Genomic DNA, 26,619 nt, shown 5'->3' with positions numbered 1-26,619 from the left:
TTGCTCAAAGCAAAATAAATATGAATTCATTTTAACAAACGCATTCTACCTGGCACTTTTAAGAGACCCAGAAAGGCAAACAACCTTTGTGTCCCAACTCCAGAAAGAATTAAGTTAGTGTGATTAGAGCCACTATGGTGGCTGGAAATCTGACAGACCTGTGGCTCTGAGTCTAGGAGACCCTGCCCAAGAGAGGATTTTGCTTGACTTGTGAGGAAACTGCTATCTCAGGTGGCCAGGAAGGCTGGGTATATTTCCAAAGGAAATGAAAATAGGATATCAAAGAGATATCTGCACTCCCATGAAAATTGCAGCAGTGTTCACAAAGGCCAAGGTATGGAAGTAACCTAAGTGTCCATCAACAGATGAATGGATCACGAAAATGTAGGACATATACCAGTTGCTAACTGAGGGAAACTGTCCTTCCTGCCTTACCCAAAGAAAAAGCGTAGAATTCATATCATTAAAGTCGTTATTTGGGGCTTAACTCTTCTACAGAAGGTAGATCATTCTTTGCTGTTGCAAATAACCCATTATACCTACTCATCTTCCACATGTCTCCTTCAGCCTGTAATTGGATGCCAATTCAATCCAGTAACATATTAAAATTTCTTTCTCTTAGTTGTTTGTTTACAACAGGGGTTAACAGGGTTTTCTGTTTAAAGGGTCACATGTTAAATATTTTAGGCCTTGGGAGCCGTATGGTCTTTGTTACGACTACTTAACTTTGTCAGCATAGTATAAAACAGCCATAGACAATTCATAAGTGAAGGAACCGAGTTCCAATAAGACTTTAGTGATGGACACTGAAATTTGAAATTCATGATATTTTCATGAGCCATGAAATATTATTCTACTTTTGATTTTTTCCCAATGATTTAAAAATGCAAAAACCATGCTTAGTTCCCAGGCTATACAAAAACAAGGCCACAGGCCATTTTTGGTGACCCCCTGGTCTAAATGACTTCAAGAGAAGAGTTGGCTGATTCACAGAATATTTTTGCTGATGGATTTATTAAGTTTTAAGATATTCTAGGGACCCAACATGAAGTTGACACAGATAATTTTAAGCTTACATAATTTTGATAGTTTATATCATAGGTCACTGTAATGGTTAGTTAGTTTTATGTGTCAACTCGGTAGGTCACAATACCCTGATATTTGGTCAAACATTAGTCTAGATATTGTTGTCAAAGTATTTTTTAGATGAGATGAGAATTTGAATCAACAGACTTTGAGTAAAGCAGATGACCTTCCACAATGAGGTGGGCCTCATCCAATCCATTGAAGACCTTAAGAGAAGAAAGACTGACCTCCCCCAGGAAGAGAAAATTCTGCTTACACTCTGCCTTCAGACTCAAGTTGCAACATCAACTCTTCCCTGGATCTCTGGTCTGCTGGCCTGTCCTGCAGATTTTGAACTTGCCAGCCTCCACCATTACGTGAGCCAGTGCCTTAAAAATCAGCCTCTCTCTCTTTCTCTACATCCATTTGACCCCTGAACAACACAGACATTAGGGGAGCCGACCCTCCATGCAATCGACAACCTGCATATAACTTTATGGTCGGCCCTCTGTATCTGTGGTTCCGCACCGGCAGATTCAACTAACTGCGCCATAGTGTAGTACTGTAGTACACATCTATTGAAAAATCCCTGCATATAAGTGGACTCATGCAGTTCAAACCCGTGTTGTTCAAGGGTCAACTGTATGTGGATATATATACATACACACACATATATATCTTTAAGGACTGTTTTTTGGGTGACAGCACAATTATTCTCTTAATACAAAATTTTTACTTCACTTATTGGTGAGATCACTCCTCGAGTCCTTTTACTGAGGTCCAAGACAACTTCTTCTGTTTTAAATCTTTTCACAAGTTCTAAGCAATAATGCAGCTTTATTATACTCCTAAGAAAACTCCAAATGGTTTTGCATCCATATGACGAATGCACAGGCTCGTTCTTTACTTCATTACTAATCATTGACAGTACTGCCAACTCTGTTGGCAGTATGCCCTAATCATCTACTGTATTTGAAAACTAACACGTTCCTTAATATACCAGATTGACATATGTTACAGCTGAAGTCTGTCAACTTACTCAAGCCCACTGATGTTCAACAAATTACATAACATGCCTTTGTTGCTTCTTTTCTTCTTAATTTTGATTTCCTTAAAGTGTGTTCTGTTGGCACCTTGCTTTTAAGTTGGCCCCGAAAAAGGAATTCTACAGAAAAATTAGTTTTGGAAACACTACATGCTACATGGCCTGGAGAGTCATACCACACATGGCATATTAAAGGTTTGAGAAATCGTGTAGCAAAAAAAATCGTTTAAATTAGTTTAATCCAATTTGTCCCAAATGTATTTGGCCACAGAAGATTTCTTTTTTCCTCCCCACAACATCTATTGGAACACATTTTGGAAAATCTAGTCTCATGTTATAACTTACTATCCTCACCAGGAGTCATAAAAAGGCTAGAAAGAATAATGCCTAAGCAAAGAATAAAGAAAAGCACAGATTATTTTATGAAATCTACCAAACAGTCAAGGCACTAATGATTCCTGATAAAGATAACAGAGTCAATTAAATAAACTATCCTTTATTATATACTATTTGTTTGTATTTAATGTGAAGTCTCATCTTTAAACCATTTCCAGGGCTGGCTAAGAGAACAGTCACTTCCTCTGTAAAGCTAAGCAGTCTTACATTTGATTCCAAGTCTATAAAAGGGAACGCGACATTTCTTCCTTTTGCCAGTTTCAAAAAGGTCTAATATCGATCAATGTAATTGGGCTTCCTGATTGAGAAGGGAGGGGTCTGTATCTTCCATGGGAGGAGGAAATAAAGTCAGTGGCTTGGTTTGGGCCTTCAACTGCTTCTACCTTTTTGTCCCCAGCTTTATTGAAATATAATTGACAATATAACATTGTGTAAGTTTAAGGTGTGCAACCTGGTGATTTGATACACTTTTCTATTGTGAATGATTGTCACAATCAGATTAACATATCCGTCACCTCACATAATTACCATGATGTGGTGGCGGTGAGAGCATTTAAAATCTATTCTCTTGGCAACTTTCAAGTATATAATATGGTATTGTGAATTATGGTCACCTTGCTGTACATTAGATTCCCAGGATGTTTTTCATCCTTATAACCTGGAAGTCTGTAGCACTTTGACCAACATCTTCTTTTCCCCAATGTGTGTATTTGTGACGCTCTCAGCTACACAGAGTTGCTGGTAAAGCACCAAAATGATCAAACTATACAAATAGGGACATTCATGCAAAACTGTAAATTGAAATCAAGAACACATTAAAAGACGTAGAATAGGCAAATTCACTGAGGCAGAAAGTAGAACAATGGTTACCAGGGGCAGCAGGGAAGGAGAAATGGGAGTTATTCTTTAATGGGTACAGAGCTTCTGTTAGGGATGATGAAAAAGTATGGGAAATGGATAGTAGTGATGGTTATACAACACTATGAAGGTGCTTAACACCACTGAACTGTACAATTAAACACAGTTAAAAGGATAATTTTTTGTTAGGTTATATTTTACCACAATAAAAAAATCACCAAAACAATACTATGAAAGTAACAAAAGAGAGAGAGAAAACTACACGTTGCCTATTGTAACAAGGTCAATTTTTCTGATTTTGATACTGTTTTATAGTTAACATACACTGTAACCATTGAGGGAAACTGGGTGAAAGGAATTTGGGACCACTTTGTACTGTCTTTGCAACTTCCTGTGACTCTATAATTATTTCAAAATGAAAAGTTAAAATAAAATGAATGTATTAAAAGAGTAAGCCACCACAACCGAGAAGTATTTACCTGGAAATACGAAGAGGTTTGATTTTTGGAAGTCTGCTAATATTTCACACCTATAGCTGAAATAAGAGAGAAGTCATGTGATTTTTGCAGATGCTTATAATGGTCTCATTAACTCTAATGAACTTTCTTGTAACAGATTTTTTTCTTCACATCACTACACAGATCCATCTAGACTACAATGAGGCTTCACACTCAAACACTGTGGGGTTTTTTAAATTTATTTAATTAATTAATTTATTTGGCTGTGTTGGGTCTTCGTTTCTGTGCGAGGGCTTTCTCTAGTTGCGGCGAGTGGGGGCCACTCTTCATCGCGGTGCACGGGCCTCTCACTATCGCGGCCTCTCTCGTTGCGGAGCACAGGCTCCCGATGCGCAGGCTCAGTAGTTGTGGCTCACAGGCCCAGCTGATCCGCGGCATGCGGGATCTTCCCAGACCAGGGCTCGAACCCGTGTCCCCTGAATTGGCAGGCAGATTCTCAACCACTGCGCCACCACGGAAGCCCCAAACACTGTGTTTTTACTAAAATCAGAAATAATACGGTAATGCTCAATATCACTGTTACTTAGGATCATTCTGAAACTTTTGGTCACTTCGTGGTCCGTTGTTATAACTATGAAAATAAGGATACAGAGTGAGAGGCTACTTTTGACTGGGCCATCATCTGCTTGAGACTTGGAAATGTCTCAACTTCTTGGCCTTGTTTCCCCTTTTATAACACTGGAGGATTAGTTGGACTCAATTATTACTTTTAATATTACTTTTCTGTTTCTTAGCGTTGGACACTTGCCTTCAAATTTTTTTTTCTTTGGAAGACCAAAATATACTGTGAGTTGCTCTGATGGAAACAGGGGCAGGGCATCCAGTCTTCACCCATTCTGATCCTTCCCTCCATCCCTGCCTACCCCCAGCCACCTCTGCATGAAACAAACCCCTAATACACAGTCAAGAATGTAGACAGAGGCCCCTCTCAGTGCTAACATACGAGGGCTTTCTGAAACACGCCTGGTGAGCTGATATATGGAATGTGGACTAGAACACAACGTGACAAAAAAGCAAAAGAACAAAATCTGGCCCCTAGGGGAGAACTTGATTCTAGAGCTGTTACAGTTATTGCTTCATGACCCGGAGTGAGGGCCCTCACCTCCCTCAGCTTTGGTTCCTTATCTGTAATGTGAGGATGTTCGCTTAACACTCCTGCAACAAAAATCGTGTAACTGCGGCCTTGTTACTTACTGGGTCCCTTTGCCCATTGGATGCTGACATCTGAAGGGACCTTCTTCAGCTATTGGGAGCGCAGGCAAAGCTAACTCATACACTAGGTCTCAACCTTGGCTGGATGTAGAAACACCAGAAGGAAACTCTCAGATAGACAGACGCCCAGGCGCCACTCAGTCCAATTAAATCAGAACTCTACCCAGGACACCTGGAGAATCACTAGCTGGAGACGTTCCCCAGGTGATTCTAATGAGCAGCCAAGATGGAGAGCCATTGTCCTCGAGAACAATAGGATATATTGGGGGTAATTTCACTCAGAATCAGTCTACAAGGCCCCACAGTGATCTTTTCATCATCTTTGCGAATGATCGGTGACACTTGCCCTTGAATGTTTTCAGATCAAACTTGTCTCTGTCTTGTTTCATGGCACAGAACGCTGAGCTCGTAATCAAATAGCTGCCACACACCTGTGCAGGTTCAAAGCTCTTTCCTGAGAATTCTTTCAACCCCCGCCAGAGAAACTCATCATCAGTTGAGAGTTATATTCCTCTAATTCCTTTCAAAGGGGCCACATCCTGGGCAATGATTTATGGAATCATTGTTGTGACAGGGGCAAATTCTCCCACTTTAAGTGATTAGCTTCCCCCCCCCCCAGAGGATGTTTCATATGCTACATTTGAATGTAGTACGTGTATGTGTGACTTTGCCTGGGAACTGTAGTCAAGAGTGTCTGGCTTCCTGTCAGCTTTTATTGGATCATGAGCTAGGATGACCCATTTCTCTGGGGAGGTGACTGGTTCTAGCCTGTCTGCAGTCTGTGGGTGTTAAGGAGGAGGGGAGTTTTTAGTGAAGTGCTATAAATCACTTGGACTTTTTAAGGTAATCCACAGTTTTTGGAGCAACGCTCCATTATCTCACTGTTCTGGTTTCATGAAGACTAAGACTCAGAAAGCAGTACTGGAGATCAGGGTAAGTTGCCCAGCTCCCTAAAAGGAACTGAACACAGAGGAATTTTAGGGCAGTGAAACTATTCTGTCCAATAGTATAATGGCAGATACGTGTCATTATATATTTGTGAAAACCCATAGAATGTACAACACCAAGAGTGAGTACTGAATAAAATAAACAATGGACTTTAGCTGGAAATGAATGATAAGGATGTGTCAGTGTAGTCCACTGATTATAATCCCTGTTGCACTCCAGTGGGGGAAGCTGATAGTGGAGGGGGAGTGTGTATGTGGAGGCAGGGGATTATGGGAAGAACCCTCTGTACTTTTTCGCTCAGTTGTGCTGTGAACCCAAAATTGCTCCAAAAAAATAAAGTCTATTTGAAAAATAAAGAGGGTAGTTTGAAGCTTTGCTTTAAAATATATTTTGTAACCCCAGAAACTGGAAGGTATTTAGCAAAACAAAACAAACTCCTGGGTAATAATCTAGTCCTTACAAAATGCTCTCTTTTGTCTGATATTTTACTGATATTCTGTCCTCCATCCTTTGCTCTCCTCACACACTTATCCACTGTCTCCTCCCTGATAGCTTGCATGTATCCTTATCTAACCCAGAATTATCTCCTAATCTCCAGGCTCTTCTATCCAAAGGTCTCCAAGAAATCGCAATTTGAATGTCCTTTAGGCACTTCAACATCAATTTGTTCCAAATGAGAATCATTCACTCCATTCCCCAACTCCTCTTTCTATATTCCAACCTTTCTGTAAAAGAGGTATGGCCTTCTAGAACTCTAGTTGTCCTTCTAAATTTTCATGCTACAATAACAAGTCCTTACTTCTGATCAAATATAGTGGATTGAATAATTGTGGGTATCTGTGTTCCTGCTAAAATTCCAACAGAATTGCATTACAATAAAGGAATTTTAAAAGAAGCATAACCCCACAAGAACAAAGAGACTGAGAAGAGAGGACAGCTATACAGTCTCAGAAGGTGGAAAAGCACAGGGATAAATAGGAACTGACATGGCAAACCAAAGACCATCAGAACCTAAGCTGGCAGAGGGGAAAACCCAGAAACAAGCCGATTAACATAGATGAATCCGGCAGAGGTCAGGAAGAGGAGGCTCCAGGCACCTTGAAGAAGCAGTCAAATCAGTAACACTGCAGACATGTGAGGTCTCACAAACAGCCTTCTGGCTCATGTTTACTTCCTAGAAAAGCATCTGGAGGATGTGTTCTACCAAAATAAAAGAGTAAGCCAAGAACCAAGATGACATGGGCTTTAACACAAAAGGGAGGCCCAGGACGTCCTGGGTTGTTGATGAAGGACCATCCCAGGACCACAGCTATGGTCATGACTTTTTAGTTCTATTAATCCTTGTACACGTAGGTTTAGAAAAGTTTAATAATTTGTTCAAGATCACACAGCTAGTCTAGTGAGCTTTTGAGTTAGGAATCAAACCCAGGTAGATCTGCTGCAAAGACAAGACGGACCATTTCTGTAATTATGGAATTCGGAGCCAATGAATGACTAATGCAGATTAGAACTGTTCCAAGACATAAGAGTACAATGAGAATTAAGTGAGATAATCACCCAAAGCATTAACCCAGTGTCTGGCACATGGGAACCTAAATATTATTGTCTTACTTCTAACTAAAAATATAATCTATTATATTATCATTATTGCCTCTATCAAATGTTTCATGAAGGATTAGCATTGTAGTTGGATCCGGAAATACAAGTGGTATTTTGACGGTTGGAGAAAAAGAGAACATTCCAAGCTGAAGGGACAATAGTAACAAAAGAGTAAACAGTGAAGATGTACATATTTCAGGCATTTGTCAAAGAATCCCCTCACGAACTAACCATAGTTCAGCACTTGCCAAAAGTTTGCTTTACACATCTGGGATTTGAAGGAAATCTGTTAATTCTCCACTTCTCTACATTTTGTGAAGCCCTATCCCCTGAAGCAAATTAGATCATCAGAAATCAACAATCCTCAACTCGATTATCTTGACTTCTCACAGATTAACTTTCACAGAATTAAGATTAATTAATATGATGTCCTTGGACTTTGCAGAAGAGGAATACAGCATTGATTTGAAGAATGTTTTCTTATCTTTTGCAAAATCATACACACTGTGGATAACGTGTACCGTTAACGTGCCGATTTAGTGTTCAACAGCAGTAATTTAATTCCCACCAAATGCTTCAGGACAGCTCTCCTCTTCCTATAAATATATAAAAATAAATGTGTTTGTCTTCTTTCATCTATTTAAAAATATTGTGTATTATCTTAGGACAGGTGAGTTTTAACAAATAAAATTGAATATATTGTTGAATTTTGGTGTAATACAAATGTCAAGAAGGTAAGAAAAAGATGTTACCAGACAGTGAGAGCATGGGACATCTTTGGTATCCCATAATGAGGTGATTATTGGGTGCAAGATAGGCTCAAGGATGTATTATACAACATGGAGAATATAACCAACATTTTGTAATAACTATAAATGGAAAGTCACCTTTAAAAACTGTATAAAATTTTTAATTTTTTGAATTAAAAAAAAAACAATATCTTGGGGCTTCCCTGGTGGCGCAGTGGTTGAGAGTCCGCCTGCCGATGCAGGGGACGCGGGTTCGTGCCCCGGTCTGGGAAGATCCCACATGCCGCGGAGCGGCTGGGCCCGTGAGCCATGGCCTCTGAGCCTGCGCGTCCGGAGCCTGTGCTCTGCAACAGGAGAGGCCACAACAGTGAGAGGCTCGCGTACCGCGAAAAACAAAAACAAAAACAAAAACAAACAAAAAAAACCAATATCTCATTTGTTTCACTAAAATTTCAACAGAATTTTAGGAGAACCAACTAGCAGAACTGCTCAGTAAAAGCAAGGTTATCTGTTAAGGGACACTGCCTTTTATCTATGAGGAAAACCTTTTCAGATTTTAATATTCAATTTAAACATTTTCACCTACATTAGTCAGCCTTAGCCAGCTTGTACTGCAGTTTACAAAACAAAAAACAAAAAACCCCAATATCCTAGAGGCTTAAAACAGCAAAGTTTATTTCTCGTTGATGCTACATGTCCATCCTGGGTGAGCAGGACTTCCTATTGTTTCTTTTTTTTTGAGCATGATTTTCTACTCTGCATTGTCCTTACTCGGGGACCTAGGTTGCCAGAGTATCCACTTTCTAGAACATTGCTGATTGCCATGGTAGGGGGAAGGGAAAATGGCAAATCAAGTACAGTCGTCCCTTGGTACCCAGCGAGGGATTGGTTCCGGAGCCCTGCATGTGGCAAAATCTGTAGATGTTCAAGTCTCACAGGTGGTCCTCGGTACCCATGGTTGCGCACCTGCGGTGGTGTAGTACTGTATGTACTTATTGAAAAAAATCCCCCTTGAAGTGGACCCACACAGTTCAAACTCGTGTTGTTCAAGGGTCAACTGTACTGCATCTAAGCCTTCTGCCTGAAAGTGGTACAAGTCACTTTCATTCCTGTTTCATTGCCCAAGGCAACTCACATGGCCTGCTAAACATCAAGGTGGCAAGATGCTGTATCCCTTTAATGCTTAGAAGAACTGGAATTGTTGGGGAACAGCCCTAATGACTACTAGAGTCTGACCTCTTTGCTACTGAATATTCAGTTCACTTTCCTTTCCGCATGCCAAATACACTCCTCCAAGTGTATTTGCTGGAATATATGCCAGCAAGTTTCATCTCAATACAGCTTTTAGTTCTAAACCCAGGATTGGGGAAGATGCACAGCCATTTTTACGTCAAGTCTGGATATAGCACCTACTGATTCAGGGACCTATGAACAACAAAGTCACATAATCTGCCCTCCACACGACCACCCTTCCATGGTAGAACAAGGACAGGGTAACTGCAATAAGTACCGCCATTGAGAAATGAGAGCATGAGAGACCCATGGGAGATACTTGTCAACAGCAGACATGTTGAGGGCTCCTACCCCGGGGCAGGGAAAGTCCCTTGATTATGTTCTGATCTTGTTTCCTGGGAAAAGCTCTGACCCAATCATCGTCCTGAAGCCTGGTTCCAATTTCTTCGAGTTCTTTTTCATTATTCTCTGTGGCCACATGTGAAGTGGGAAATGAGAATATTTCCTCTTTGGGATGAGCGGCTGTCTCAGCCCACTTCCTGCTCTTAGATGAGTAGAATCCCAAAGTCAGGTAGGTCATAAATAAGCCCCATCTCTTTTATCCAGGCTGGTTAATACTTCTTTGGTCAAAAACATAGCTTCTTGTATATTTTTGTTACCGACCAGGGTTCTTGGCCTCCTTAATCAATAGAAATTGATCAGAGACCAGACAAGAAATTCAGGCAAGGCTTTATTGGGGCCCCTGCTGCAGCAGCGGGGAGTGAGGACAAACAAGAGGTTCCCTAGCTAGCTCACTTGCGGAGGTGGGGGGCAAGCTGATTCCTTATGTGGGGGTGAGGGTACGGTTGTGTCCAGGTGTCGGGCTGCAGGGGTAGCTTAGTAGGTTTGCTCACCCCTTAGGTGGTGTGCAGGAGGCATGGGTGGGGTGGTACCCTGCTTTTGTTCCCCATCCCCTGCTTTTGCTCCTAGCTCTTCAGAAGTGGCAGTTGGGCTTTTTGGTCTCTTTGTATCTCATTGTCCAGAATTTGTCCCAACTGCGCAGGCATGCAATTCGTTATTTTTAGTTCCTTATAGTTTCTCTGTCTTTTGTGTCCAGGTGCAAGCACTGCAGCACTGCAGCAAAGGGTCCCAGGTCCCAGCCTGTCTCATTTTCTTCCAGTCAGCTCCATATGCCGATAGCTATAGTTTCTTTTCAGACCTGTCTCATATTTATTGTATTTCTTTGCTTTCTTGCTCCTATGCCTCTTTTTATCGGTTTAATTTCTATTCCCTGAAGCCATCAGACCTCACAGAGAGTCACACGCAAGCTTCATCTCTTTTTCTTGAGCCATTTTGTGCAAGCGAAAGGATTTTTTGGACACACCATTAATGGGAATTTTACTCAGAGACGGCTCAATTCATTAACAGGTTTTAGCATCAAGTGTGATGATCATACACACCCTTCATTTGTCCTTTGATATAAGGTTGAGTTTTAATTTGTCACTCTGCTGCTTTAAGTTTTCTTCATTTTATCATTTGCTATTTAGGACTGAGCCTTCTTTTAGCCTTTTAAATCCCTTAACTTTATTTTGTTCCTTCCTGCTTGAAAATGAGCCCATTTCTTTTTGAGCTCGCCTCTTTCTTGTAATGTTGTAAAAGTGTTCTCAACTGCATTCAGACCTGTGTGTGCGGAAGCTTCCCCACACCAACAAGCAATTCTCAGATGACAATGGGGTGTCTGAGAATTCAACTCAATTCTGACACCATCTACTCAAAGATAGAATCAGATTCCACAGGGAAAGGGCTTGGTTCCACAAGACTGCCCTCCACTTCAGACACTAGTGTAGGCTGTTACCCATGCTTCTGAGGTACCGGCTACAAACTGGAGGTCCCAGCTACCCCCTCCAACTCAAAATACCACCCCCAAATCCAGGTTATCACCTGGCCTTCTGACGGACTGGCTACAAATCAGAGGTTCCCATGACCCCCTCCTTGGATTCCATTAATTTGCTAGGACAGCTCACAAAACTCAGGAAAACCATTTTCTCACTAGATTACCGATTTATTATAAAAGGACATTAAAGGATACGAACCAACGAGGATCCGGCGTTCCAACCCAGCGGGAAAATGCGGCCTCTGACTGAAGAGGAGACGCGAGTAATGTTTGAGAAGATAGCAAAATACATCGGGGAGAATCTGCAGCTGCTGGTCGACAGGCCCGACGGCACCTACTGTTTCAGGCTGCACAATGACCGGGTGTACTACGTGAGTGAGAAGATTTTGAAGTTGGCCGCCAGCATCTCCGGTGACAAGCTGGTGTCGCTGGGGACGTGCTTCGGAAAATTCACGAAGACCCACAAGTTTCGGTTGCACATCACGGCTCTGGATTACTTAGCACCGTATGCCAAGTATAAAGTGTGGATAAAACCTGGAGCAGAGCAATCCTTCCTGTATGGGAACCATGTGCTGAAATCTGGACTTGGTCGAATCACTGAAAATACTTCTCAGTACCAGGGAGTTGTGGTGTACTCCATGGCAGACATCCCTTTGGGTTTTGGGGTGGCAGCAAAGTCTACACAAGACTGCAGGAAAGTAGACCCCATGGCGATTGTGGTATTTCATCAAGCAGACATTGGGGAATATGTGCGGCATGAAGAGACATTGACTTAAAACGAAATCATCGCGAGGACTTGTGGCTGTGTGGAAGGGCCTAGCTTTGTTTCCTGTGTCTGTGTAGGCTCCACCATCATGTTGAATTTTGTCAACACTGTGACCTCTTCAGGGACTTCTTAGTTTAATATTCTATTATGGACAAATGCAGGCTGGATTCTTATTATGCAGAAATGGCTCAAAAACGGGGATTTGGATCTTTGTGATTATGACTAACTAGAATGCTGTGTTTTATATTTGAATCAGAGGGCTTCTTGTTTTGAGTAACAGGTTCTAAATTGTTGGAACTGAGGACAAGAATAGCGTATTGTTATCTGTGATAACACTGTTTTCCAAACACATGATAAGAACGTAATGAATTTTCTTATTTATTAATACTATGAAAGATAGATATTGCCATTAGAATAGTAGGTCGTGTGTGGAATTTTACAAATGAAATTTGGATAAAACAGTAAGAGCAGTTTATTCTGCCGATTTTCTTTACGGTAGGTGCTGTGTAGTGTGGAAAAAAAACTTGGATTCAAACACCAGTTCTCACATCTACCAGCTGTATGGCCTTAGATGAGTCATTAAACTTTAATAAGCTTCATTTCCTTCTGTTTCAAAAAGCAGCCTAGCTGTCTTCCTAAGAATAGTTTTTAGAAGTGGAAATCGTGATCGTAAAGCATCTAGCACAGTGCCTGGCAAATGAGAGTGTTGAATAAATGGTAAGAGTTAAAAAAAAAAAAAAAAAAGGATACGAACCAATAGCTAGATGAAGATATACACAGGGCGAGGTCCTGACCAAAGAAGTGTCTGTCCTCATAAAGTCTGGGGCCTGTCACAGGTGCACATGGAAACCTTCTGTTCCCCGACATGGAAACAACCCTGATATTTCAGTGGCCTAGAGTAAATTCTTATTTTCCTCTCCTGCTACATGTCCATCTCAGGTCAGTGGGGGGATACTTCTTTATATTGTCCTCACCCTTGGACCCATGCTGGTGGAATCTCTACCAACTGAAACGTGACCGGTTGCCACGCAAGATGGAAAGGAACATGGAAAAGGGTGCATCCACCCCAAAGTGGGACCTTTCATTTCTGATCACATTTCATTGGCTCCTCAGATGGCCAACCCTAACTTCAAGTGGGCAGAGAAGTGAAATCTTTCCATGTCCCCAGAAAGCGGAGAAGCAGAAAGATTGGTAAATAGCCCTAGGGATTCTCTCCACACCCATTTAGTAGAAATAGGCGTGTATATCCTCTTCTCCCAACACACACACTATTTATGTTGGACTTATAGTCTCTAGGGACCTGTTCCTACAGTAAATTAAGGAGACCAAAATTTAATTCCCAGTTTCAAGTGGATGTCATTGGCACAGTCAACATAGTACAGAGAAAACAGCTAAAATGGAGAGAAACATTCATAAACAGATACAGGAATGGGGCAACTGAATGTGTGGATTCTTTATTTGTCAAATGTCATAGGAACATATTTGCTTCTGTATGTATTCCTCCTTTTCTAACCAAGTGGATGCTTTTCTAAGCTCCAAAACTAAAGAGAAGCATTAGTGATCTCAACCGCCTTGAGACTGTAAGGCAGATAGGAAATACAATATGGTCTAAATCGAATTTTTCCAATGGTTGTTTGGTTATTCAATAAATATTTGATTGATTGAGTAACCCCATGACCCAGATAAATAGTGTGGCCTCAGAAGGAAGCAACAATAAGCAAAAAAAAAAATGTTTCCCCTCCAAACCCGTTTGGCCACAGGCCCACAAACTCAGTCATAAAGCTGGAAGTACTTCTCCAAGGTTGAAGCTGGATCTGATAGATAGGTGCTATTTATAAACTTTGGGAAGATTTTTTTAGATAAAATGTTTAAACATGCTTTTGGAAAGCGAATGTCTTTGTTCAGTTTGTTGCCCAAGCTCTCTTTGATCCATTAATTTCACTTTTCCTTTGATTTTTCTCAAACTCTCAGAAGAGAAAGTCCATGTTTTCATATGGTGAGCAGTAAATCATTTGTTCATGATGGACAGACCCTCTGGATGTGTAAACGTGCTGTTTTCCTTAGCCCTAGGCCTAGTGTTCTGTAGAACAAAGGCACAGCCAAAGCACGTGCCTCTGTGTAAGGCAAAGAGCCTTAGGATTCTGAAGAAGGGAGGGTGTTCCCGGGAACCCTGGCATCTTCTTTCAGTCCTTCCCAGATCTCCCATGGTGCAACCTTCTGCTGAGTCCGGGCTCCAGTGAACAAGGACTTGCCAGGGCAGGGCTGGGGCCTCTCCCTGCCAGGTTGAAGTGGTTTTAGCTGTGTCAACTTCTTGTAAATTAATATTTAGAAAAGAAGTGAGCAAGTTGGTCGGATGTCCAGAGGTCCCCGTGGGCTCAGTTGAGTTGGGAATCAACAAGTGCTCATCGAGGAGGTCAGGGGTCAAGCCAGAAAAGAATCGGTGGGAGGCAATTGTGGGTAGGGGGGAGAGCCCAGGAGTACAGGTGGGGACTCCCTTGGGACAGTCTGATAGGGAGAAGCAGAAGCAGGCCCCATAAGCCGTGCCCCTAACAAGCAAAGCTGAGTGGGAGCCACATCAGGACCAGTTCACGGCGGGAGACCCCTGCCAAGGTTTCTTCCAGCGAGGCACGTACAGCACCATGGGCTCATGGTCAAAGGCTACGTTTATCAGAGCTCCCCCAGGCTCCCTGGGAAGGCTGGCTGGAGGAGGTCTTTCTCTAACCTGAGTGAGGCACAGATATTTGGGGGCCCTGGTGTGAGAATGAAGGAGTTCTTGTTCAGTTGCGAAAATAGCATCCTGCCATGTGGTCCGAGATTCCTCTGAGTCTGACTTGGGAGAGCAGCAGTTTATGGAGGCCTTGGAACAGCAGCTCCAAAGAGCCATGTTTCCCAACAGATGGTAACCATGTCCCTGGAGGCACCTGGAATGACTTTAGGTGAAAGAGAGAAAAACTGACAATTGTGAGCGGAGGGGCTTGGGTGGCAGGGGAAAGGCAGGAGGGAGGAAAGGAGATCAGACTGGGCGAGGACAGCTAAGCAGGCACCATGATTCCTTTTCTGGTCCCATGACATGGAGGAGGCTCCCCTCCACCCCGCAGAACCCACCACATCCAACCTTCTGCCCAAGACTTGGGGTCAGCCAGTGGCCAAGCCAAGGGCTTTCTAGAACAGAGCAATGGGGCATAGATGGGGAAAGGGTCGGGGCCCGCAGCCAATGTGTCAGGAGAACCCAGCCTTCCCTCACTCCCCCCTCCCCCCACTGCTCAGATTCCTGCCAGGAGCCTGGGACCCAGTTCTCTGGGAAAATTAAGGAGGAAATGTGGCCATAAATTTCTCTTCAGCACCCAGTGAGGCAGTGGAGCTCTGTGATTAAAAGAGTGTGATTCACAGAAAAGGTGGAATGTTCTGGAATAAAAAGGTAGGGGAAGACTGTACTCTTCAAAACTGTCAATGCTGTAAAAGACAAAGACATGTTCTAGGTTAAAGGAAGCCAGAGACATGACAGGTAAATACACAGCCTGGCCCTAGATTAGATCCTATACTTGGCACAGGGGCGGGGCTTACAGGGGTGGGGGGAAAGGGATGCTATATGGGATATTATTAGGCCAACAGACAAACCTGTAACAGGGACAGTACATTAGGTAAAAGTATTGCTTCAGGGGAAATTTATGAAAGTAATTGCTGTGCTGTGGCTACGTAAGAGACTATACCCGCTCTTAGGAAATACAGAGGAAGCACAGATAATACAGGCAATGTGGGAATATGTTAACCACTTGGGTAAATCAGGGTAGAGTGTATCGTATTCGTTGTTATTGGTAGGAAGGTGATAATTTGTCATTCGAACCAGAACACCTTTGAGAGTGAAAGGGAACACAATTCATAATTATGCCGGGTCAACAGGTAAGAACCAGAACCATCCTGGGCAAACCAGAACCCGCATCACTGGTGACCTTGACTAGGACAGTTCTGGTGACCTGTTGGGCACAAAAGCCTGATTGATAGAGCTCTGGAGGGAATGGAAGGAGAGAAAGTGAAAACAGTGCACATGTCAAGGGGGGTTCTTATTACAAAAAACAAACCAGAGCAGTCAGCAGGAGCGGGAGGGAAAGGTGGGGCTACAGCCACCACATCCTGGAGAGAAGAAACAAAACATCTTTTAAAATCTTCCCATCTCTGTATATCAACATGGATGGATAACGAAAACAGACTGCTGCTCAAAAGCACAAAGGAATTTAGTATATAGTAAAAGTGGTATTTTAAATCACCGGGGGAAAAGTACATTATTGAATGAATGAGGTTGGGACAATTCAGCAGCTGGAACACTAGTTCGCAAATAGTGAATCATTACCACGACTTGGTGACAGAATACACTAATTTCATGTTCATACCTTTTGGGTGATAAATCAACCTCTTAAAAAACGAATTAATAGCAGCTTAAGTTGTTTCACATTCCAAAGTCTCTTTTTCTCACATTAGACCTGTCCTCTATTCTTCCTCCAAAACACACGTAATAGAAACCTAAATCTTTAACTCATCAAAGGTCAACAGGAATCTCACTGAGTTCTCCAGATCTCACAATGGAATCTATCTAGGAACCAGGGTGGGGTTTTTTTTGTTGTTTTGTTGTTGTTGTGCCCCTCCCTGGATCTTTGGGGCTAATCAAGAGATTTTAGCTCAAAGACTGTCATCACGGGTCCACTAGATGTCACTCTCACCTAAATTAATAGTGCTCTAAATACAAACTCCACCTATAAAATGACACTGAAGGGACCCCAGGTTAGTTGCATACTACATGTACATTCTGGGGGGAGGAGAGAGGGAGAGGAAGGCTTTCAGAAGTCTGGCAGGAAGGGAGCGCCAAACAATGAAAGAAGGTGTGGACTGGAATCTGAGATTATCACTCAGTTTGTGGCTAAACGTACCTGAATGAAGTGAGGGAACAAGACAGCCAAAGATCCAGGGGAAGAGTGTACCAGGAGGTGGTAACAGCAAGTGCAAAGGGCCCGAGGCAGAGAGAGAGCCAGGGGCCCGTAGCGGAGAAGCAGGGCCTTGTAGGGTTTGATAAAGTATATAAATTTCACTCTAAAGGAGATGGGAAGCCGCTGGAAGAGTCCATGATGTCTAACTTTTCATGGAAGAGCCTTCAGAATCTACTTGAATATAATTCTGAGGAAACACCTGACATAACCAAATGGAGGAATCGTCTATAAAATAAGTGGCCTGCGTTCTTAAAAATACCAATGTCCTAACCGACAAAGAGAGGTTGGGAAACTGTTCCAGAACAAAGGAGACTAAACGACAGTGAAATGCACGCCGTGATCCTGGGCTGCTCTAAAAGACATTAATTGGGATGATGGACAATATTGGAATGTGGATTAGAGACTGGACAACATTGTGGTATTGATATTCAATTTCCTGAAGTTGGCTCTTGTGTTGTGGATATGTACGAGAATATCTTGCTTTTAGAGTGAACACAATGAAGTATTAGGGGGTAAAGGAGTAAGGCTTAGGAGTGATAAACACCGTTAGAGAGAGGGGGAAACTGCTACCCTCAGAAGTGAGTCTCTACGTAAATATGCAGTAATTTGACCCCTGAATCATCCCCCAGAGGGAATGAGGGCCTCAGCAAGGAGGCTGCAGATCTAACATCATGATCCTTAAAACCCTCACTTTGATGACACGACATTGTTATATTTCTGTTAAATTTTTCACCCCATCCCCAAAACAGTTTCTGTGGTTTCTGTATCTCTAGAGAACCTTCAAAAGAAGACACCCTTCTCATCTGAGTAGATGACAGCCACCCTCTGATGAGGTGATAAAAGCTTTACTCAAGTAGATAAAAGTCTCAAATTTCTCTGGAACCGACATCCCTAAGAACACTGGCTTTCATCCAAGAAAATGATCCCTAACATTTAATCTTTGTGCTTTAAAAAGCTAACTCAAAAGTGTGACCAAAAATTAAGCTCTGAGTAAACAGTGGACATAGATTGCATTTGCTTAGAGTCCACATTTTGTCTGTTGGCTAAAGATGAATGTTGGAAGACATGGGCAATATACGGAGTGAGAAAGATGGTTTGGGCTGAAACGGCCATTCTTCTGCACCAAGCATTTTTATGAGCATCTATTACGGTCAAGATAGCCTGTTAAGTGCTCTGTACAAAATAAAGACAATTTAAACATGACATCTTCCTCTGATTTTGTGCCTTCATACTAGAGGATTTTGGCGAGGCTCAAAAAAAAGACCGTGATTTAGTTTTATTGTATTTAAAACATTTTAGGAGGTGTGACTCACAGTGCCTCTGGGGAAACAGCAGCTCTGCCGACCGTGGACTGGGCTGTACCAGCTGTTGGTTTTCCCAATGAAATGGCAAATAAGCACAAATGCTTGCATTTGAGAAATTAGGTGAGACAGTGGAGCAAATCCAGGAAAAGGTTATGATAGTGCTAACGCAGTGCAAAGCGGGTTCTTATTAAGAGAAGTCTAGAGAAATTGAGGTTCTATTTCCCAGAGAGGATGATACTTAATTACCATCTTCACATGTATAAAAGGGATACTTAATGAGAAGGGTTTTGCCCACTTGTTTTCCCACTTCACTGAGCCATAAACAGAAGAAAACAAGTTCAAATTTTAAAGGAAGACTTTTTGGATAAACATTTGGATTTGCTGATCTTAGAAAATCAAACCCAGAAGCTACCATGGGTTCCTAGAGGACCCTCAAAAGAATATACAGCTCTCCACTTTGGAAGACACAGGCATTAGCTGGCTTCTCACCCAAGTAGATGACAGCCACCGTGTGATGAGCTGATAACAGAACAGCCACGGAAGCGCATTACCCTCGCCCCAAAGACCTTCCCACTGGCCCTCCCGCAGTGCCTGAGATTCTCACCTTAGCCATTTCTTTTCCTTTCGGTTAAGGCATTTAAGGTTTCAATTAAAATGTAAATGTGATCTGAAGAGAATGACATTCTGCTAGGATCAGCCATTAACATCTCTTCTCAATAAGTTGTCAGGTGAGTGAGTCACCTATTAGGGCGTTGGGAAAACTCCGGGACCTCAGAAAATAAGGTAGAACGAGGAAGTTTGGATGGTAGAGAAAGCACTGGGGAAACTTCAGAGTTTTTTCTGGGGAGGAAAAATCTGGGTGGGTCAGCGCTGTTAGCAACCATGAGGATTCAGACATGAGAGCACTGATTTGGATTTGACCTCTTCCATCTACTTCACTTTCTTCTCTCCTCTCCTCTCTCCCCTCCTTCTCTCACCTCCTCTCCCTCTTCTCTCCCTTCCTTCTTCTTGCAATTATTTCTGCAATTATCGCTGGAACTAGACGTTAGATGCATCATCCTAGGTTCTGAACACGCCTTGAACACGTTTTACTGCCACTTAATTTCCCAAAGGAGGATGCTATTCTCCATGTACTGCACAGATATAACCCCCTCTGGTCCATTAGGAGTGTCAATACCAGAGCAAAGGGCACATCACAGGAAAAGCTTTCATCCCTGAGACGCATATACCAGCGGCAGCACTGACTGGTAACACCTTGGGGCCCTGACCCTTCGAAACATAACCCATGCGTCTCTTGCCATATAGGCACTTGCCCTACATGCAGTGAATATCTCCTTTTTTCATTCACCCTGTCATAGTTCATTAACTTTTTTTTTAAGTCTAGAGCGCCTACTGTTTGTTCTGTCAATTTGACAATGGGATTTGAGAATCTTCTTATTGTTTTCTAAGTACTTGGTGTGCAAATAATTCTTGGGGTCACACATTGACTGTTGCAGCTTCCTCTGTAGCCTTTCCATTAAAAAAAAAAAGTTCCCCCTCCTACACTGTTGGTGGGAATGGAAATTGGTGCAGCCCCTATGGAAAACAGTATGGACGTTCCTCAAAAAACTAAAAATAGAGTTGCCATATGACCCAGCAATCCCACTCCTGGGCATATATCCGGAGAAAGCTCTTATTCAAAAAGACGCATGCACCCCTATATCCACAGCAGCACTATTTACAATAGCCAAGACGTGGAAGCAGGGCTCCCCTGGTGGCGCAGTGGTTAAGAATCCGCCTGCCAATGCAGGGGACACAGGTTCCAGCCCTGGTCCAGGAAGATTCCACATGCCATGGAGCAACTAAGCCAGTGTGCCACAACTACTGAGCCCGTGCGCCACAACTACTGAAGCCTGCAAGCCTAGAGTCTATGCTCTGCAACAAGAGAGCCCACCACAATAAGAAGCCCACGCACTGCAATGAAGAGTAGCCCCCGCTCGCCACAACTAGAGAAAGCCTGCGTGTAGCAACGAAGACCCAATGCAGCCAAAAGTAAATAAAATTAAATTAAATTAATTAATTTTAAAAAATAGCTTAAAAAAAAAAAGACATGGGAGCAACCTAAGTGTCTATTGGTGGATGAATGGGTAAAGAAGATGTAGTACCTATATACAAGGGAATACTATTCAGCCATAAAAAAGGAATGAAATAATGCCATTTGCAGCAACACGGATGGACCTAGAGATGATCATACTAAGTGAAGTAAGTCAGAAAGAGAAAGACAAATACCATAGGATATCACTTATATGAGGCATCTAAAATACAACAGGAATGAACATATCTAAGAAACAGAAACAGTCTCACAGACATAGAGAACACACTGTGGTTGCCAAGGGGGGCGGGCAGGTTGGGGAGGGATGGATTGGGAGATTGGGGTTAGCAGATGCCAACTATTATGTATAGAATGGATAAACAACAAGGTCCTACTGTATAGCACAGGAAACTATATTCCATATCCTGTGGTAAACCATAATGGAAAAGAATATGAAAAAAAGTGTTCCCTGTAGGTGTGTTTAACTCAGAAAGCTCAACTCACTTAGCCATTTACTTTTGTACTTATTTTTTCCATAATAAAATTTAATACAATAGCACTGTGCTTAAAACATTAAAATCATTTTTAGTGTTAGAAACAGTATTCTGAACGATATATAGCAAAATAGATGAGACATAAATACTTACCACTGGGAAGTTTTCCTCTCTAGCTCTTAATGATTACAATGTATTCATTCCACACATTTTTACCAAGTGCCTGCCCTGCCCAGGCTTCTGGCTAGGCACAGAGCACACAGTGTAAACACAATGACTGCCCGAAGTCCAGCTGTTTTTCTCCATCTGCACTTTCTCCTGAACTCAAACAAAACGAGACCCTGGAGAGAAATGAGTTGTACTCTTTCTTTTTGTTTGCGGTATGCGGGCCTCTCACTGTTGTGGCCTCTCCTGTTGCGGAGCACAGGCTCCGGACGCGCAGGCTCAGCGGCCATGCTCACGGGCCCAGCCGCTCCGCGGCATATGGGATCTTCCCAGACCGGGGCACAAACCCGTGTCCCCTGGATCGGCAGGCGGACTCTCAACCACTGCGCCACCAGGGAAGCCCCATGCGCTATACTCTTAAAGGCTGGGATTTAAAGTTGACTACTGGAAACTCGCAACCCCATTCCTCCTGGGAAGAATGGTATCAGGGCAGTTAGATTCCAGGACCGCCTACAAACGTGATGTATAAATCTGCCTGAAATATAGTCCTGAAGAATCTGCCTGGACGCCCTTTAACCACGATAAAAACACCCATTTTAAGGAACACTACGGCAACTCAGGACTGGAGGAACATATCTGTCCCCGGGGGCTTCTGAACAAGGCAGAAAACCCGGAGCACAACAAAGCGTTTCAGTGCCTGCGCTGGCATCTCCAAAAGCAAACAGTCCTCATCTGTTCCCACTTGTGGATCAAAAGGCAGCTGAACCCACAGGGAGGGAGAAGTGTGAGATCGTTCATAAAGGCGTGTGTACTGCTCTCGGACGGGCAGTCACTAAGCCTCTCGTGCAAGTACCTGGCCCTGGGCTCCGGGCAACCTCAGCTAAGCGAAAGCCCCAAGGGTTTGGGCCCCAAGGCCCGCGTGGACTAAACGACTCACCCCAGTGCCTGCCGCTCCGCAGCCTTTGCGCTGGGATCATTCTCTGCTCAGTCAGCGCTCTCTTTTCTCAGCTGCACTTGTTCTGTGCGCTGATAAAGGATGGAGAAACGCAGTAGCTGAGTCTCCACTGGCATTTTCCCCGGATGCCCCAGGCAGTTGAATATTTACTCATCCACGATGCCCTTCTGACCCACAGGTCCAGCTGCGAGCAGGAACTAGTTCGTGCCTTTTCTCTTGTATTATTTCTGACTCGTCCTCGCCGTCCTCCTTCCAGCCTGTTCACCCACCCGCCTCTTAGGCCCCTCCCTGCGGCGTGCCATCCTTGCTGATATGTCCTGCCGCTAAGTGTCTCTGACACTCTCATACTTGTTCATGTTTCCTTCCCCCGTGACATGATACGTTCACTGATGGCTGAGACTTTGTCTTACTTACCTTTGATGTTCAGGTCAAATCTAGTAGCAGGCACTCAAAAAATGTTCAATAATTGAGAGACTGTATCTGCTAGTGTGGTTGACTTCAAGATAGAGAGAGGGGCGGGTCACAGCACCAGCTTCAACGCCAAATTGCTCCCTTGCCAAAATGCCAGCGCATGGTGGCAATGTGTACGGTTTGACATGGATTTATATTCGTTTTTTTCTCTACCGCCAAAAACATAAAGAATGGTACTGTTCTCTGATACAGAGTATCTTCTCAAAATTTTTTGGAATTTTGTACTAGGCTTATCATAGAATTTTAAATTAATTCCCCTACTGTGAGGGGAATTTAGAGGTACGAATTTCCAGTTACAAAATAAATGAATCACTGGTATGAAATGTACAGTGTGGGAAATATAGTCAATAATAATGTAACATCTTTGTATGGTGACAGATGGTAACTAGACTTATCGTGGTGACCATTTTGTAATGTATAGAAATATTGAATCACTATGTCATGTCCCTGGAACTAACATAATGTTGTAGGTGAATTATACTTTAAAAACAAACTCATAGAAAAGGAGATCGGAGGTGAGGGGGCAGGGGGAATTGGATGAATGTGGTCAAAAGGTATGAACTTCCAGTTATAAGATAAGTAAGTACTAGGGATGTAATATACAAGATGATTAATATAATTAACACTGTTGCATGTTATATATGAAAGTTGTTAAGAGCATAAACCCTGAGTTCTCATCACAAGGAAAAACACTTTTATCTTTTTTTTTATGTCTATATGAGATGATAGATGTTCACTAAGCTTATTGTGGTAATAATTTCATGGTGTAAGTCACATCATTATGCTGTACCCCTTAAGCTTATATAGTGCTGTATGACAACTATACTTCAATAAAACTGGAAGAGAAAATGCATAATTAAAAATAAATAAATAAAATAGATTTTTTTTAATTTGAAAGGACTTAAATGAGAAGCAAATTGATTTTGCCACAAACATTAGAGCACCATTGTAAATAGTATTAAGTAAATAAAAATTTCCTAAAATTCAAATTCCAAAGCCAATGTCAATAGTTGTGCTTCATTTCTTTCACTGTCTGACTAAAGAGTGTGTTGGCCATACTGAATCTGCATATTACTTGCTATTTCACCTCAGTGCTACAGTATTCATTGTCAATTAAATGTGTATTAATCATATAAGCTACATGAAGACTTTACATTATTTTAGTACATTGTATGCATGTACTTCGAATATCATTTTTCCTGGAATGGGCTCTTCTCTTTGTCCTAAAGAAATAGTCTTGGATCCAGAAATTCAAAATGAATAGTAGGAAGACCACATTAGATATGTTTATCGTGCCTAAGAACACGTGTTAAGGCTGGACTAAATTTTGTAGTACGATGTATCGATGAAATACCTTATGTAACTGTTGTTTTGTAAATGTCTACAACATGTAGCCCTTTCTCATTTTGGCAATATTGCATTCAGATGAAGTTTCCTCCATGCTTTAGTAATCATCAGTACATGTTCATACTTTGGTAAGTTCAGGTAGACAGGGATCTTTGATAGACAGATCCCAAAGGTGGAAATGATGAGGAAACTGATCTAGAGAAAACGAGCAATGTACTATTTTTTCTGCAGCCCTGAAATAATCTTAAAAATAAATTATACAGTAGTTGATATCGAGGCAATAAGGAGATCACTGTGACAACAGAAACTGTCGCATGTGTTTCTGAATACCCTCTAGGAGCGTGAAAGCCATTTTCTGGCTCATTTAAAGGGCTTGATCTCCTTTGCTAGAATATCAAGTCGTATAAAAGTAAAGAAACTCTAGAATTATGGAGAAATTGATTTGAGGGCAGAAAGACCTCCTTCAGGTTTCTTAAAGCATCAGGTAGTCATCTGCCTGCACTAACCACACCTGTGACCGGCCTGAGTCGAAGCCCTCTGTGGGATATTCCAGGGGTACGTGGCCTAGGGAAGGGCCAGTTCTGTTTGCAGTAAATTGATATTACCTGTAGGATGTGGGTGTGTCTTGGGGTGGGTGGGTATGTAAGATGGATTCTGATGATCCATTGTGGCCTCAGGACCACCCCTGCACCTGCCCTTGGGGTCCTCAATCTGACTGACGCTTGGGAAAGCCATATTGACAGGAGAAGTGCGGGGTGGGGAGTTTACATACCAGTGTGTATAATATGTGTTTGTAAAGATATATATCATAATTTACGTTTCTGCATTTTCCAAGTTTTCTACTATAAGCATGTGTTATTTTTATCAGAAAATATCCTTTTTATAAAGAAATGAGAGGAAGAGGTGGGGAAGCAGCATTTCTCAAAATATCTGAAGTCACAATGAAAAGTGAAAGCATCCTGTGTTTTCATCGTTGCAGAGGTTAGTAAAGGACACCAAATGGGCTGAAATTGAAACACAAGAGGTTTCAATTAAAGAGAGGAAGATAGCAGCCTTGGGAGGGGAGCGGGGAGCGGGGAGCAGAATGAGTTTCCGGTCTGAGAAAGGCTTTTCTCCTCTCTAGTGGAGACAGCTTGTTCTTCAAACTTCAGCCATTGTATCTTATTCTGACGGCAGCAAAGATGAAACACAATTCGCCCATCTTTTTAACCTACCCTTTGAAATGGACCAACAGTGTTCTCCTTGAGATGGCATGGCATGTTTCTTCAGAAAGTGTAAGAGCTCTTACCGATTACAGACTCTGGGGTGAAGGGGGCTCCTGGGTAGATAGATCAGACAATATGATGAGATCAGAAACTTGTGTTCTCACTCGAAAAGCACTAGCTCGTGGTCCGGCAAATGCCCACGCCCCACCCCTGCCTAGTAACAACATCACCACTCTCTTGGGAGCAACTGACTGCAGACCACAGATCCTGAAACGTTTGCAGTGGGATTGTGCCCCTCCTGCAAAATCAACTTAAAATAGTGTTAAGTCTACAGAGCAGCTCTGTGTTATCCAATTAGACAGTCCCAGGGAAGTCCCACAGAAGCCAGTTTTCAACTGAGTTCACTCTTGAAGGGCTGGAAACCATCAGAGGTATCCCATTTCAAAGCATTGTTTACTGTGTGATTTTTCACTCCTTCCTTGCATGGCTTCCAAAGGATTTAAAGTAGGTACAAAGCATAGCATGGTGCCTTTTGTACTCAGTACTGGTGACTTAATGCTAAATTGAAAATTACCCGCAAGGTATTGAGGGACATGTAAAAATCATTATGGTCAAAGTTATTGTAATGATTTCTCTCCTTCTGGATTCAATGGGAAATGTTTGTTGCTGCCCTAGGCTGAGTCCAAATGACTATTTGACCCCAAAACCCTTAAAGGGACAAAAGGGACTGTGGCCACCTCTGTATGATCACACACTTTGGATGCCCACTGGAAAGGCCAAAGAACCACTGGACTAAACAGCATTGGAGACAGCCCTTGACAAATGACTTTCACGCTGGCTATATGCGCTTGTTTTTATATAGTAACAGCTTTAACATATACGTGGCTCATTAATTTTAATTTTCATACAGATGAAAAGTTGCCAACTACTAAGTGGAAAAAGCACTAAACTAAGAGCTGTGGCCGTTCTCTGTCCCTGTGAACTTGAACAAGTCACAACCTCATCAGGTCTCACCTTTTCTACCTATAAAATGAGAATAACTGTATCTACCCCATCTAAGTCACCTAGTTTTTTAAAGATTGCATGATGCTTTAACCAGTTTATTTTATTTAATAAACAGTTACATAGGACTTATTACACCCCTGGAATTTGTATGAACTCATTTAATTCTCATAACAATCCTGTGAAGGAGGTATTATTATTCCCATTTTACAGATGAAGAAACTGAGACACAGAATTTAACTGAAAACATTAAGCTGTAAATTATTAATAATAAGAATTGTTGTTCCTTTCTAAACACAAAAGTAATTAGCATTTCTCTCACAATTCTGATTTCTATTCCCCTAAATTAATTTCGCACAGGGTC

General features: G+C 42.3%; 1 protein-coding gene and 1 pseudogene across 1 annotated transcript in view; one reads left to right on the top strand and one right to left on the bottom strand.

The window, feature by feature from the left end:
* The window catches only part of CCBE1 (collagen and calcium binding EGF domains 1), a 286,575-nt gene extending 264,064 nt beyond the window's left edge, over positions 1 to 22,511 (bottom strand). Inside the window, exon 1 of the mRNA XM_067698924.1 lies at positions 22,213 to 22,511. The gene's annotated coding sequence lies outside the window, so the exon portion shown is untranslated. The remainder of the gene's footprint in view (positions 1 to 22,212) is intronic.
* Positions 11,686 to 12,985, top strand: LOC137203241 (60S ribosome subunit biogenesis protein NIP7 homolog pseudogene; annotated as a pseudogene).
* Positions 22,512 to 26,619: the final 4,108 nt, after the last annotated feature.

This window comes from Pseudorca crassidens, chromosome 12 (assembly GCF_039906515.1).
Source record: "Pseudorca crassidens isolate mPseCra1 chromosome 12, mPseCra1.hap1, whole genome shotgun sequence".
In the NCBI taxonomy this organism is placed as follows: Eukaryota; Metazoa; Chordata; class Mammalia; order Artiodactyla; family Delphinidae; genus Pseudorca; species Pseudorca crassidens.
This window is presented reverse-complemented; position numbering and strand designations above follow the sequence as displayed.